We start from the raw sequence: 14534 nt of genomic DNA, 5'->3' as shown, positions 1-14534 counted from the left end.
TCAACAAAAAAGAACCCAGATGCTGCAGGAGAGGTGGATGGTCTAATAAATCCATAAGATAAGGCCTCTTAAATGTATTCTTCCATGGCCTTGGTTTCAGGAATAGACAGTGGGTAAACACGGCTCTTAGGTGGAGAGGTGTTAGGAAGGAGGTCGATGGCACAGTCCCAGGTGCGATGAGGTGGCAACTTGGTGGCCTTGTCTTTACTAAATACCTCAGCTAATTCAGCATATTCTTTGGGGACGTTATTTGGTAAAGAAAAGGGATTCTTGGCTAGATGGGTAGTGCAGACTGTAAGTTTCGTGGGCAGTTCCAGACAGTGGGTGTGACAATGAGGTGACCAACTGATCAATTCCTTTTCCTTCCATGAAAACTGTGGGTTGTGCGTAGACAACCAAGGATATCCTAGGATAACTTGGTTTCGTGGTGATGATATGACATAGAGAGTGATTTCTTCAGTGTGAAGCAGGCCAACTCTGAGCTTTATGGGAAGTGTTTGATGAGTGATATGACCTTTACCGATGGGACCATCATCAACGGCAGTAACAGCAATAGGTGGCTCACATCTGGTTGTGGGAATGTTCAACTGCTTCACTAAATCTTGATGAATCACATTTGCAGCTGCTCCAGAATCTATTAACGCTGAGAAATGGTGGTCTTGATTAGAAATTGACAAAATGATGGGAAGTGACAAGCATAGACTGATTTGCAAAGTATTGAACATGTGACTCACTTGATAACTTGAAGAGGGATTGGCAGCAGGTTTAACAGGACAGTTGGAACAGCGATGACCTGATTCACCACAGTAGAAGCAGAGCTGATTTAGTAATCTTCTTCTCCATTCATCAGACGGTAAGTGAGTTTGTCCTATTTGCATGGCTTCAGTAGGACTAGACTGACATGGTATTAGAGCAGTAGTAGTAGGCACATGATAAGTGAAGTTAGACTTGGGACTTGGTTGTGTTCGTAAGAGATTGTCAATCTTGATAGCAAGGGTAACAAACTGGGAGAAGTCGAGGGAGTCATCTTTGCATAGTAATTCTGCTTGTAGCTTAGCAGACAGACTTGAACGAAAAATGTGCTTCAAAGCAACATCATTAAACCCACTTTGTGGTGCTAGAGTGCGAAATTGGATAGCATAGTCAGAAGCTGATCTGTTGCCTTGACGTAACTGAGTTGCTGCATCCATGGATATTGAAAGACATCACGAATCAATTGAGTGAAGTAACTGTATGACTGCTGGATATGTGTGTCGTGATCCCAAACAGCTGTAGCCCACTGTAATGCCTTCCCGGTAAGCAAAGTCATGATAAAAGAACACTTTGTATGGTCTTGGCGATAAGTTTCAGGTTGGTTTGAAAAATAGATAGAACACTGTCGTAGGAAACCAGTGCAGTTGTCAGGAGAGCCATCAAACTTATCAGGTAAAGCGAATCTTACCGGGTCAGGTCATGGGGCAGGGAGAGACTGAATGTACTGTGTCAAATGCTCGTTGGTGGCTTGCAGCGTCAACAACTCGTGTTGAAAACCATTCAGCAGATCATTTTGATACTCAATGGTTGAAAGGAGTTGAGAGACTTCCGCTGGATCCGTGCCTGGCGAAGTATTCTGTAAGGAGGATTTAGGCCGAGTGGATTCCATAAGTGGGTCTTTATTAGAGGATCGGAGCATAAAATCCAAACAATAGTCACAACTCGTAGTCAGGTCACAGGCTTTGGTCGAAACACAGGCAAAACAATCCAATGGCAGACAAATCCAAAACAGTAATCCAAAAACGTGAGTCAGAAGAGCAAAAGCAAGGGTCATGACAATAATCAATAACCGAGTCATGGAAGAACGCTTAGCAAGGCAGTGAACTGGCAATACTTCACAAAATGGCAGTGCAAACAGGTGGCTTAAATATAGAGTGACAGGAAATGACAAGACAGGAACTGATGTGGCAGGAACAGGAAGTGACAAAGTTCAATATTCAGGAGAAGGCTCCCTCTGGTGGACTGGAGCCTGATCAAACGTTACAAGTACCCTCATTCCTCTCCCTCCATATGTCTATAAGATCATATTTATCCATTAATTTGAGCAATTCTTCTCTCTTACTGTCTCTTTTATAAACCATAATATTTGCTATATCAATTCTACTGAATATTGTGTTGAAATCACCCATTAAAATGAACCTTTCCCATTTTTCTACAAAGCTATTTAAACTATTAAAAAAAACATTTTCTTTTCAGCCTCTGCATTTGGTGCATGTACATTACACAAAAAAACATTTTCCCATCCTATAGCCATTTTCACAATAATGCATTTCCCTTCATTATCCCGATACATAATTTCAACATCATCACTTATGCTTCTTTTACATAAAACAGCAACTCCTTTCCCCTTCCCCACTCCTTCACCATTATTATAGAAAATTCCTCCTTTCCATCTTCTTTTAAAACTGTCCATCATTTCATCTTTCTCTCACAGACACGTCAGGTTCCACCTCCCTCCAATACCCACACACTCAATCACCAGAGTTCTAATCACCGCCACCTGCACGTCATCAGCACCACAATCACTGCCACCTCAAAAGCCCCACACTTACACCACACTCAGTCACCGTCCGGTCTCGATCGTACCAAAGCTCAATGTGTACTTACCTCAAGGACTCCAATCTTCTACTTACCTGCTTCCAACATCTCCAGTGTTTCCAGTCTTCCCCGTGTGCTGATCCTACTGTGTGTGAGTGTTCCAGTCTCCAGTCTCCAACCTTCTTCATATTCCATCTGCAATCATCAAAAGGACAGTATCACTACTTCTATCAATTCATCTAACATCTACTATTACCATATACTCACCATATCTCTCTGCTGATATCAATAAACAACTGTACTTGCTTTTACATCTGCCTCCATGCCGTCTCTGTTGTAACAGAAGACGGGACCTTACCAACAGGATATCAGCATGAGTTCCCAAGACCCATTTCAAGAGCTCGTTGACACTTTGCGCCGAGCACTCACCCCACAACCACCGTCACCGTCACCGTCACCATCACCTGCTGCCGTTTCCGTCTCCACTTCTTCCACTCCATCACCGATGATGCACGCCAGTCCCATGGCCCGACCGGTGCCCTACTCAGGATCGGTGTAAGATTGCAGCGGATTCCTCCTGCAATGTGAGTTGGTCCTAGAGATGCAACCGCATCTCTACCCCACCGACACGGCTAAAATAGCGTTCATAATCTCCCAAATGCAAGGCAAGGCACTCCAGTGGGCTGACTCACTCTGGACTCAAAAAGGTTCCGTGGTGAAATCATATTCTTCATTTGTCACCCACTTCCGTGAAGTCTTTGGAATCCCCTCGGCTGACTCTTCTATTGATGAGAAACTCTATAATTTGAAACAAGGATCAAATTCAGTGACTGATTATGCCTTGCAGTTCCAGACGCTAGACGCCAGTAGTGGATGGAACGAACAAGCCTTCACCACTTCCTTTCGTCAGGGGTTGGAACCCAGAGTGCAGTTGCATCTCGCTGCATACGAGGATTCCATCGGCCTCGAATGCTTCACCCAGCTCGCCATCCGCGTAGGCACTCGTATGCAGTCGTGTCTCGATGAGCACCAGGGCCAGCCACTCTCCACCATCTTTTCCCGCCGATCCGAACCCGTCAGCTCCCCAGAACCAGCCAGCGAACCCATGCAAATAGAGAATTCCCATCTATCTCCCTCTGAACGCCAAAGAAGGCTGACCCTGAACTTATGTTTATATCGTGGATCTCCGGGGCATGCAATCTCTGCATGCCCAATTAGTCCTCCTCGACCATTGGTGAGTGCCATCATTCCCTCCATTAAGAAGATGAAACCACTCACAACTATTGTAAACCTTACTGCTGTTAATGTATCTGTTCCAGTGGTGGCGCTCCTCAACTCAGGGTCAGCAGGAAACTTCATTTCAGGCTCCCTCTGCCGATACCTCAAACTAAAAACCGCGCCCTCTCCGACCATCTACCAAGTCCACTCCATCACGGGCAAACCCCTGAGTAGGAAAAGGATCAGCCGTTGTGTGGGACCCTTTCAACTTCGTGTGGGAATACTACACGTTGAAGACATCCATTTGCTGGTTCTGGAGGATTCCACCGCTGACGTGGTTCTAGGGTGCCCGTGGCTTGAACAACATAGCCCCACCATCTCCTGGTGCATCGAGATCCTGAAGTGGGGCGAATGCTGTTTTTTCCAGTTGCTTCTCCGAACTTCCAGTTCCCAAGTCTCCAAGCTCCAAGAAGATCTCCATCTGTACTACTTCCATTGAAAGTCCCCTAGAGAAACGCTCCACCGATATTCCATCCTGTTACGCCCCCTTCAGCAACATCTTCTGCCCGCAACGCGCCTCCAAGCTTCCTCCACACCGGCCATGGGACTGTGCTATAGATCTGTTACCGGGTGAACCAGTGCCTAAGGGAAGGATCTACCCTTTGTCCGTGCCGGAGGAGAAGGCCATGGAAGAATACATCGAAGAGGCCCTTAACCAAGGATATATACGCCCGTCTACTTCCCCTGCTGCCTCAAGTTTCTTCTTCATGGCTAAAAAGTACGGAGGCTTGCGGCCCTGCAAAGATTATCGCACCCTTAATAAAATAACAGTCAAGTTCCGGTATCCACTTCCCCTCGTCCCAGCGGCCCTGGAACATCTCCGTGGTGCCACTGTGTTCACTAAGCTGGACCTCCGCAACGCGTACAACCTCATCCGGATGCGCGAGGGGGACAAGTGGAAGACCGCTTTCGTCACGCCCACCGGCCATTATGAATATTTGGTCATGCCCTATGGACTTGTCAACGCCCCCTCCGTATTCCAGGATTTCATATATGAGGTGCTCCGGGAGTTCCTCCACAAGTTTGTACTCGTGTACATTGATAACATCTTGATTTACTCCTGGAGCCTGGCAGAACATCGCCACCACCATCTTTTCCTCAAGGCAGAGAAGTGTTCCTTCCACCAGCCCTCAGTCCACTTCCTGGGATACTTCATTGATCACAGTGGCATCTGGATGGACGAGGGGAAGGTAGAAGCCATCAAGTCCTGGCCAGCTCCCACAACCATCAAAGAACTCCAACGCTTCCTCGGCTTCGCTAATTTCTATCGTCGTTTCATTAAGAACTACAGTTCCATCGTCCACCCACTAACCAACCTCCTCCATCATCAGCCCAAGTCTCTGTCCTGGTCCGAAGAAGCCACCAACGCATTCAAAGCCCTCAAGGAAGCCTTCACCACCGCTCCCCTGCTCGTCCACCCGAACTGCCCTTTGTCGTCGAGGTGGACGCTTCCACCACAGGAGTGGGAGCGGTACTATCACAGCAGCAGGGGAATCCAAGTAGACTCCATCCATGTGCCTTCTTCTCCCGCAAACTCAACCCGGTGGAGCTCAACTATGACATCGGTGACCGCGAGCTCCTGGCCATCAAGCTAGCGCTGGAGGAGTGGAGGCATTGGTTGGAGGGCACCAATCATCCCTTTCAAGTACTCACAGACCACAAGAACTTGGAACACCTCAAAGCTGCCAAAAGACTCAACCCTTGACAAGCCCGTTGGGCTTTGTTCTTCTCCAGATTCGATTTCACAATCTCCTATCATCCCGGTTCCAAGAACATAAAAGCTGATGCATTATCCCGTCTCCATGCTCCTGAGGAAAAGAATGAATCTCCTGAAACCATTCTTCCAGAAACCATCTTCGTGAATCCCATCCAATGGTCCGAAGAAACTCTACCCTCCTCAAATGCCTCCTCCTACACTCCGCCGGGTTGTCCCCAGGGCCTTCAGTACGTCACCCGGACACGTCACACTCCACTGGTATACTCTGCTCACTCATCACTTGGCACTGGTCACCCGGGGGTCAATGAGACCCTCTCGCTGCTAAAGGAGCGCTTCTGGTGGCCCAACATGGCTAGGGATGTCAGAAGGTACGTGCAGGGCTGCAGGGAGTGCGCCATCGCCAAGAGCCCTCGTCACCTGCCAGCCGGCAAGCTCTCTCCGCTGCCCGTTCCTGAGCGACCATGGTCACACCTGGGGGTTGACTTTATCACGGATCTCCCGGCATCAGATGGTCACACCTGTGTGCTAGTAGTAGTAGACCGATTCTCCAAGGCCTGCCGTCTCATCCCCCTGAGAGGTCTACCTACCGCCTTAACCACAGCTGAGCTCATGTTCAACCACGTCTTCCGATATTATGGAATCCCCGAAGACATGGTATCAGACCGAGGGCCTCAATTCATCTCCCGTGTCTGGAAGGCCTTCCTGTTGCTCCTGGGTGTGACCGTCAGTCTGTCATCCGCATACCATCCTCAGACGAATGGGCAGACAGAACGGAAGATCCAGGAGATTGGCCACTTCCTGCGTACCCTCTGTCATGGCCACCAGAACTCCTGGAACTAGTATCTGGGTTGGGCCGAGTACGCCCAGAACTCTCTCCGTCAACCTTCCACCGGTCTAACACCCTTCCAATGCGTACTTGGTTTCCAACCCCTGCTGTTCCCCTAGGACGGGGAACCTGCCAATGTCCCCGCAGTCGACTACTGGTTCCGGGAGAGCGAGAGGGTATGGGACTCAGCCCACCATCAACTGCAGAGAGCCCTGCGCAGACGCAGGATGACAGTTGACCTTCGGCGCTCCAATGCCCCGTCCTACCAACCGGGGCAGAAGGTCTGGCTGTCAACCAGGGACATCAGACTGCGTCTGCCCTGCAAGAAGCTGAGTCCTCACTTCATTGGCCCATTCACCATCACCAGACAGATCAACCCCGTCACGTATCGTTTACAACTTCCACCTCAGTACAAAATTCATCCTACCTTCCATGTCTCTCTATTAAAACCAAACCTCTCCCTCAACAGAACCTGACATGGCAGCCGCCGAACCCCCCCTTCCACTCATCCTGGATGACGGTGCTGCTTACGAGGTTCGCGAGATACTGGACTCCCGGCGCCGTGGTGGTCTACTGGAGTACCTCGTTGACTGGGAGGGCTACGGCCCCGAGGAGCGCTCATGGGTGCCTAGAAACGATATCCTCGATCTCAATCTTCTACAAGCATTCCACACCAGCCACCCTGACAGACCTGCCCCATGACCAAGAGGACGACCACCACGACTTCAGGGTCCTCGGCCCTCAGGAGCGGCCTGTGGGAGGGGGGGGTACTGTCACAGACACGTCAGGTTCCACCTCCCTCCAGTACCCACGCACTCAATCACCAGAGTTCTAATCACCGCCACCTGCACGTCATCTGCCTCTGTGCCGTCTCTGTTGTAACACTTCCCAAATGTTTCTTGCAATAATTTTAGTAGAGAATCATATACACTGTGTCAGAATGATGATTTATTACCCTGATTTATGGCCCTAATTTATGACCCAAATTTCAGTGTGTTGTCACTTAAGCTGGCTGGACAGTGGATGTCAAATATGTTTTATGCGGGCTGTGAGCCTTGATTGGCAGGTCAGTGGTTGTCAATGGTTGTTTTTTATGGTTGAATTTATGGCTGTTGTCTCCTGATTGGCAGGTCAAGAATGTCAATGAGATATAGTGTAAGTTGGATTTATAGTTAGATATATGGGTAAATTTATGGAGGTTGTATCTCAGCCCAGATTTGGTATTTTTATGACATTTTGATTGTGGGGTGGAAGTCACCCTAGCAAATTTCACACCTCACTGTTAAAGTCAGTGCTGTTTGGTCAATGGGGTATATGTTAATTGAGTCAGAATATCTGAGTCAAAACATTAAGGAAGTATTACCCCTACACCACACTGGCTATATCCATTAAAATTACATGTCTGGGCATGTTCTTTTTTAGAACAAGTGTGTGTGTGTGTGTGTGTGTGTGTGTGTGTGTGTGTGTGTGTGTGTGTGTGTGTGTGTGTGTTTGTTTATATTACATTGTGGGGACCAAATGTCCCCACGATGTAATATAAATCTGAGTTCGACCACATTGTGGGGACACAGATTGTGTCCCCACAAGGAAAATGGATTAATAAACATACTAAAAGATGATTTTGTGAGAAAGTAAAGGTATGCACAGTTTCCTGTGATGGTTAGGTCTAGGGGTAGGGGTGGGGTAGGGTGATAGAATGTACAGTTTGTACGGTATAAAATGCATTACGCCTATGGAATTTACGCCAATGTCCCCACAAGGAACCAAAACTATAGATGAATGTTAGTTCCTAAGACAAAGAATCAGAAATATTCATCAAGCCAAAGAGTCCTCATTAACCACACACCCCAGAATAGGTGTTGTTTGGGAGATGTTCTTTCTAGAGCATCTGTATCTGTGTTTCCAAACTCACCAATATGATCTATGTTAAAAGACAAAAGAAAGAAAAACATTTATTTAACTCACAGTGAAGGTGATTCTGAGTCAACCCGGTGGGGGGATCCTCTGTGTTTGTGTTAATGGTTTTACGACATTGCTTAGATGTCTTCATCAAAACCTTTCTGGTGATTCGCTGGGCTCTCACACAAAAACATCTTATGCTGATTTAGTCTACATAACATTATTCAATTCAATTCACATTTATTTGTATAGTGCTTTTCATAATATGCATTGTTTCAAAGCAGCTTTACAGGGAGTGCATGTCAACGTTTCAATAATCTGGTATCAGAGTGTACAAGTTGTGCAATTTCAGAAATGTATATACAAATCACCCAGTAAGCTAACAATTTATTCATTTAAACAATGTATTAAATTATGGCAGAAACAATGTGCTCACTGAAGTTATGAAAATATGTTAACAAATGATTAGGATATATAGAAACATTTAGCACTGGTGCATGTTGATCCAGAGTTTGGGGTCCTTGCAGGGGGTTGGGGTCATATCTCCACAGGAGTTGAGGTATCTGAAGTCTTCTTCAGATCTGAATGTATGTTTACTTTTGATACATTTTAAGAAATGTTTTAGTTTTAATAGTTAGTGTGTGTGTGCGCATCTGTGTGTATGTGTGCTGCAAAAGAACAAATACATACAAATACAGTAAAATAAGACACAATTTTAAACGTTTAAATATTTATACATTTGTTTGCCACAAAAGCAAGACATGTTGTCTATTTTCTTTAAACTTTTTACTTTTATTTTATTAATTTCTTTTAAAACAGTCTGATGACCAGCATTTTTATAACTAATGTATCTGAGTGGTTTCCTCACTGAGCAAAAACTAATCTAGGTGTAATCTTTGTGAGGGCAGAACACAAAAGATTGTGTTGAGTGATCAAGATTCATAATAAAAGAAAATTGTGAGTATGCTTAAACATGTAATTATACAATATTCTCAATTATACAACATTTTCAATAGGAATATTATGTTTTCATGTTGCTTTAAAGTTTAGTTTGTTTGTTTTTACTATCAATTTTCTAACTTCAACATACAGCACAAAATTAAAGAGATGAGTGTAGAATGTTTCAACTATTACCATCGTCTTTGACCCAAAATAAACAGGTGTTTTTCTCTATATATATGTGTGTGTGTGTGTGTGTGTGCGTGCATGCATATGTGCGTGTGTGTTGCAAAAGAACAAATACACACACACACAGAGAAAAACACCTGTTTATTTCAACACTTTTTAACTTCAAAATCCAGCACAAAATAAAGAAAGTAGCTTAGTATGTTTCAGCTATTTCCATTTTGTTTGACCCTCAAATAAACAGGTAATGGAATGTTCAATGAAAGTGACAATATACAGTTAGATATTTTTCTGTGTGTGTAAATAATTGTGCTAAAATCTATGGGTCTCATTCATGAAACACGAGCAGAACGATTTTTTTGTGTAAATCGTGTGTAAAGTGGTTCTGGCGTAAATTTTTGGATTCATTAAAATGTTCGTATTTTCTGTGTTCGTGGTACGAAAGAAATCTACACCTGCTCCCAGCCATGCGTAAATAGTGCGTTTAACATCCGAACGTTTTGCTCATTAATAAGGGTGTATTTTAATTCACCTTAATAAGGTACATATTTACACAGCATTTTGAAAAAAAATATTATATATAGTAATTACATACGTTTTTTTCTTTTTACTTTTATTGTGAAAGCCAGTAATAGCGTCTGCAAACGGAGCACTTTAATCAAATAATTAATTGATTTCATTAGGGCTGGGCAAACTAATGGCCCCTTAATTGTTATGGAAATTGTTTCCTAAAAAATGGCCAAAATCCTTAGTTTGGTGTCATAATATGATGCCCATATATAGTTGTCAGTCGGATTTAATGGGCAGGATTTATGGTAATTGAAAATGAGCGTGCACACGCGTCCCATTTACGACTGATTGGAATTCATTAACACACACACACACATTTCACTATCACTTCTGACGTTTACGAAGTATTTGTGAATCAGGAGCAGAGTTTTCGGGAAGGTCTCTTTACGCGCAAATCACTCACATATTTACTCGTATATTTACGAATGTTTCATGAATGAGACCCAATGTGTGTATTTTTACACATGGACATATTTTATCAGGGCTATGTCACACCACTGTGATGCAAAGTTCCACACTTTTGCAAAAGCTATAGATAATTTTCAAACATAATCTTTATATAGAATTATGTGTATCCAAAACACCAAAAAAGAGGAAATCACTAAGAAATGAGGGTACAGCACACATTGAAAAGTATAGTTATAATAAAAATCGAGAAACACATTCGTGAGCAGTTGTGAAAATTTGTAAATGTAGTTTTGCAAATTTTTATTACTCTCCTAGTTTTAGTCATCTTGTTCAGATAGCAGATGACACTGTTCACATTATGTTTGTTAGACTGTGTTTTGTTTTTTGCTGTCAACATTCAGAATAGGAATAAAAATGAAGAATTTAAGTGATAACCTTTCTGCTTGAGAGTGTTTGATTAAATTGATGTTTCTTTTAGTGCAACTTTCCAGCTATCTATGATATGGGATCACATGAAGCATCAACGCGAAAAGTAAGGCTTGCTGTTTTACACTATCACTTACACTAAGCAACGCCCTGAAAGCTGGATATTCATTAAAGTTTGAGGTTGTTCAACAGCATTTCACACTCTGGTAAAACTCAAAGATTAAATAAAAAAAATATATGCACAAATCACCATGTAAATTCAAGTGTCAAATCACAAAGAAATGGGTACAACATACAAGAGAAGCACCATTTTATAATAAATACAGAAAACAGAAAAAGCCATTCGTGAGCGAGTTGTTACAAGGTTTGTAAAGGTTGTTACAAGTTTGTAAATCTGGTTTTGTAAATGCATTTTTTTATTACTCCACTAAATTTAGTCATCTTGTTCAGATAGCAGATGACACTATTTGTACATTGTATTGGTTGGGATGTGTTTTTGTTTTAGGTGAAGACAAACCAGTGTAGGTGCTTTTCCTCACATGGGAAAGCATGTGTGATGAAACTTTTTAAATATATGACTGAACTTTCTTATTTGACAAACCAGCATTTCAGATTATTTTCCTAAATTGTTTAATGTCTGCAGAATAATTTCTTTCAACATCCCGCCTAAGGTGAAAGATTATAGTATGTTTTCAACTATTATCACCATCTTCTCTGTCTCAAATAAAGCTACTGTATACACTAAAAATCTTTGTACATTTTTGCTCTTCTGTCGAATTTGTTAGAGGGACTATGCTGCAAACACCTTAAGAACCATAAAGTTACATGTCCTTGTAAAGGCTATATATAAAATCAAACAATCTTTATGCAGGTATTATATTTGCATAAAAGTACATTCAAGAGACTCATTTACTATGAACTTGTGTAAGGCATATAGGAAAAACACAATTAGCTATAAAGAATACAGAAATTCGCTCTCCTGGTCTATTGTGAAAGTTTATGTTGTTTTCTAAATGACATTTTTCCACTAGTCGATGATGTTGTTTACATTTTGTTTCTTTGTTTTTGTATGTTTGTACAGTTTGTAAAGACTACTCTCAGAATGTGGTCAAATGTTGTTCACAGGAGTTCATGAAAACACTATCGAATACATCATAAAGAGAATTAAACGGCTTCTTCTAGTTCTTCGACATGACACTGCTTAAGACTAAACAATTGATATTTCTTTTAGGTCATCTTTCTGGTCTGTCTACAATGTGGGATCACAAAAACAACGTCCCAACATGAAAAGTGAGTCTTGCTGTTTTTCTGTTATACAGCTATTACACTTCAAACTTTTCTAACTATTACACTTAAAGCTGTCAGTTTCATGGCACAGTCATAGATAAACAGTTATTTTGTGTTTGTCTTTAAGTAAATTAATTACACTTGATAAGTAGTAGTTTTAAGTGAAAGGTGGGATAATTCAAGCCCTTTTTTATTCTGTCAACACCAATAATTTGACACCAGTGTTTTTTGGTGTCTGTCTTTTAGATCTGATCCATAAAACAGACGTTGAGTTCTATGTCTATACTATTTGTTATTCTTTTTATGAAAACGTGATAAGCAGTTTTTGTCCTCAGCACCAAAATACTAAAATGTTCTAACATATCGTAAATGTTAATAGTTATAACTAGCAAATGCAAGTGAACTGTTTTTACTGAGATCATTTACAGTTATATGTGAAACAAACTCAGTCTCAGTCAGCTGGATTCTTGTTTCTATTGAACATTATTATTGTACCGCATGTTTAACAATGCTGGTGTTCTCGGCCTCATCAAACTTTACACAAGTCACAAGGTTTTTCCCAGCAGTCAGTTGACTCTAAAACCAGCTCAAATATTAGGATGTAACAGTTTGGAAACATTTGTGTTTATTATGCTTCTTCGATTTGTTTGCACTTTTCCTGAAACACACAGCTTTCGAAATCGTTTACCAATTTTTAATGTCAACATTTTCAGCGTATTGCTGTGTGCTTGTATTGTTTGTGTGTGTTTGTGTGTGTGTGTGTCTGCTTTCCTTACACATGGCAAAACAACTTTGAAAATCCTTGAATCTGGTGTAATGTTAGTGAACTCTAGTTGTTCTTAGCTTGTTTGTCCATGTACGTTCCCCATGAATTTGCTTGATTTAATAAAATAATGGTTTAAATCTTCGTCTTCGTCATCCAAGTTTTTAAATAGCGCTGAAATAGATTTTTTGGGGCGGTATGTGGATACTGAATATAGCACAAGGAACTCTGAAATATGTTATCTTGTAAAACACCTAAGTATTGGATGTTTCACACCTACAGGCCCTATCTCCTGAATTTGGCATTTAAATAAGGTTTAAGATAAAGTAACTAAAACACAGAGATATTCTACAGCTCTAGCATTACAACGGCTACTCCAAAAACTCTTGAAACATCTGTGATGTCTGTAACACCGACAAGAAGTTCTGTTGAAATGGATCAGTTTCATATAGATGTCCCAATCTCTGTGTTCATTGCTATATGTTAGTTTTTGTTTAATAAAACTGTGATCGGATCTAATGTCCCTGACTTCTAAGAATCTCTATGTTATAGAAATAATAATGGTTTATTCAGATTGCAGAATACTGTTAAAAAGTATTTATATATTTTGAAAAACACTAAAATTACCAATATGTAGTGTTATATTCAATATGTACAGTGCATTTTAATTTTTCTCAAAACAATTTAATATGACAATGTTACTAAAAGTCTTAAACGTAACATCTTACCATTATCTTCGGTATAGATGTTAACTTAAAGTTGCCATAGAATGAAATTCCATCCTATCTACATGTTATGGATCTTATTGTGAACAATTCATAAGCGCTTGTTTTGTTTTGTTTTGATCATTTTATTTCGTTTTTTAATTAAAATATAAGTAGATTGAATGAGTGAGTAAACTTCTCTCTGGTGATGTATGCAGGACTTTTACATTTTGCTATTTCTGTTGCACATTGTGTCGTAAATTTTATATCATTATTTATGACTTCCTGAGGAAAAACCCCCATACACCCTGCACAACAGGGGGCAAGGGCGGTCCCCAATCGGCTGTCCTGATAAGTTCTACAGAGAGCTTAGTTATGGCAAGAAATCTGGGTTTCCTAACTGATCTGTGTGAGGGAGCTGGTGCTGGAACCTATAGACAACTGTACCAACGTGGACTGCTGTGCTACTGCAAAAATCTCTTTGAGCAAAATTTGAGGGAACATTTTCTGATTGTCACATGGACCACCAAAATCAATTTCAACATTCCTGTCTGTCTGAGCCTGATGCTTCTTCGACTCACACTTTGGGGGATCAGACCCAAAAACCTAAACTTCAAACCGTGAATGCAGAAGACCTACATTTAAGGACTGACTCAAAGGAGATTCCAGGAACTATTAGAATCTTTCAGCATCGAATAGGGGACAAAGTTTATACCATCCACCAAGTTGAGTTCTGAAAAATCTATCTTCAACGCAGCAGATTTCTGAAATGTTTACGCAAAAGCTGATGGAAAACGACCCACCTTTGAGTTCCATATTTTCAGAAAAAACATAAAGGTTACAGCACCTGGTATTCCCAGGCGGTCTCCCATCCAAGTACTAACCAGGCCCGACTCTGCTTAGCTTCCGAGATCAGACGAGATGGGGCGTGCTTTTTTTTTTTTTTATTAAGAAATTTCA

This window comes from Chanodichthys erythropterus, chromosome 17 (assembly GCF_024489055.1).
Source record: "Chanodichthys erythropterus isolate Z2021 chromosome 17, ASM2448905v1, whole genome shotgun sequence".
NCBI lineage: Eukaryota > Metazoa > Chordata > Actinopteri > Cypriniformes > Xenocyprididae > Chanodichthys > Chanodichthys erythropterus.
The sequence above is the reverse complement of the archived record's forward strand: the minus strand, read 5'-3'. Positions refer to the sequence as shown.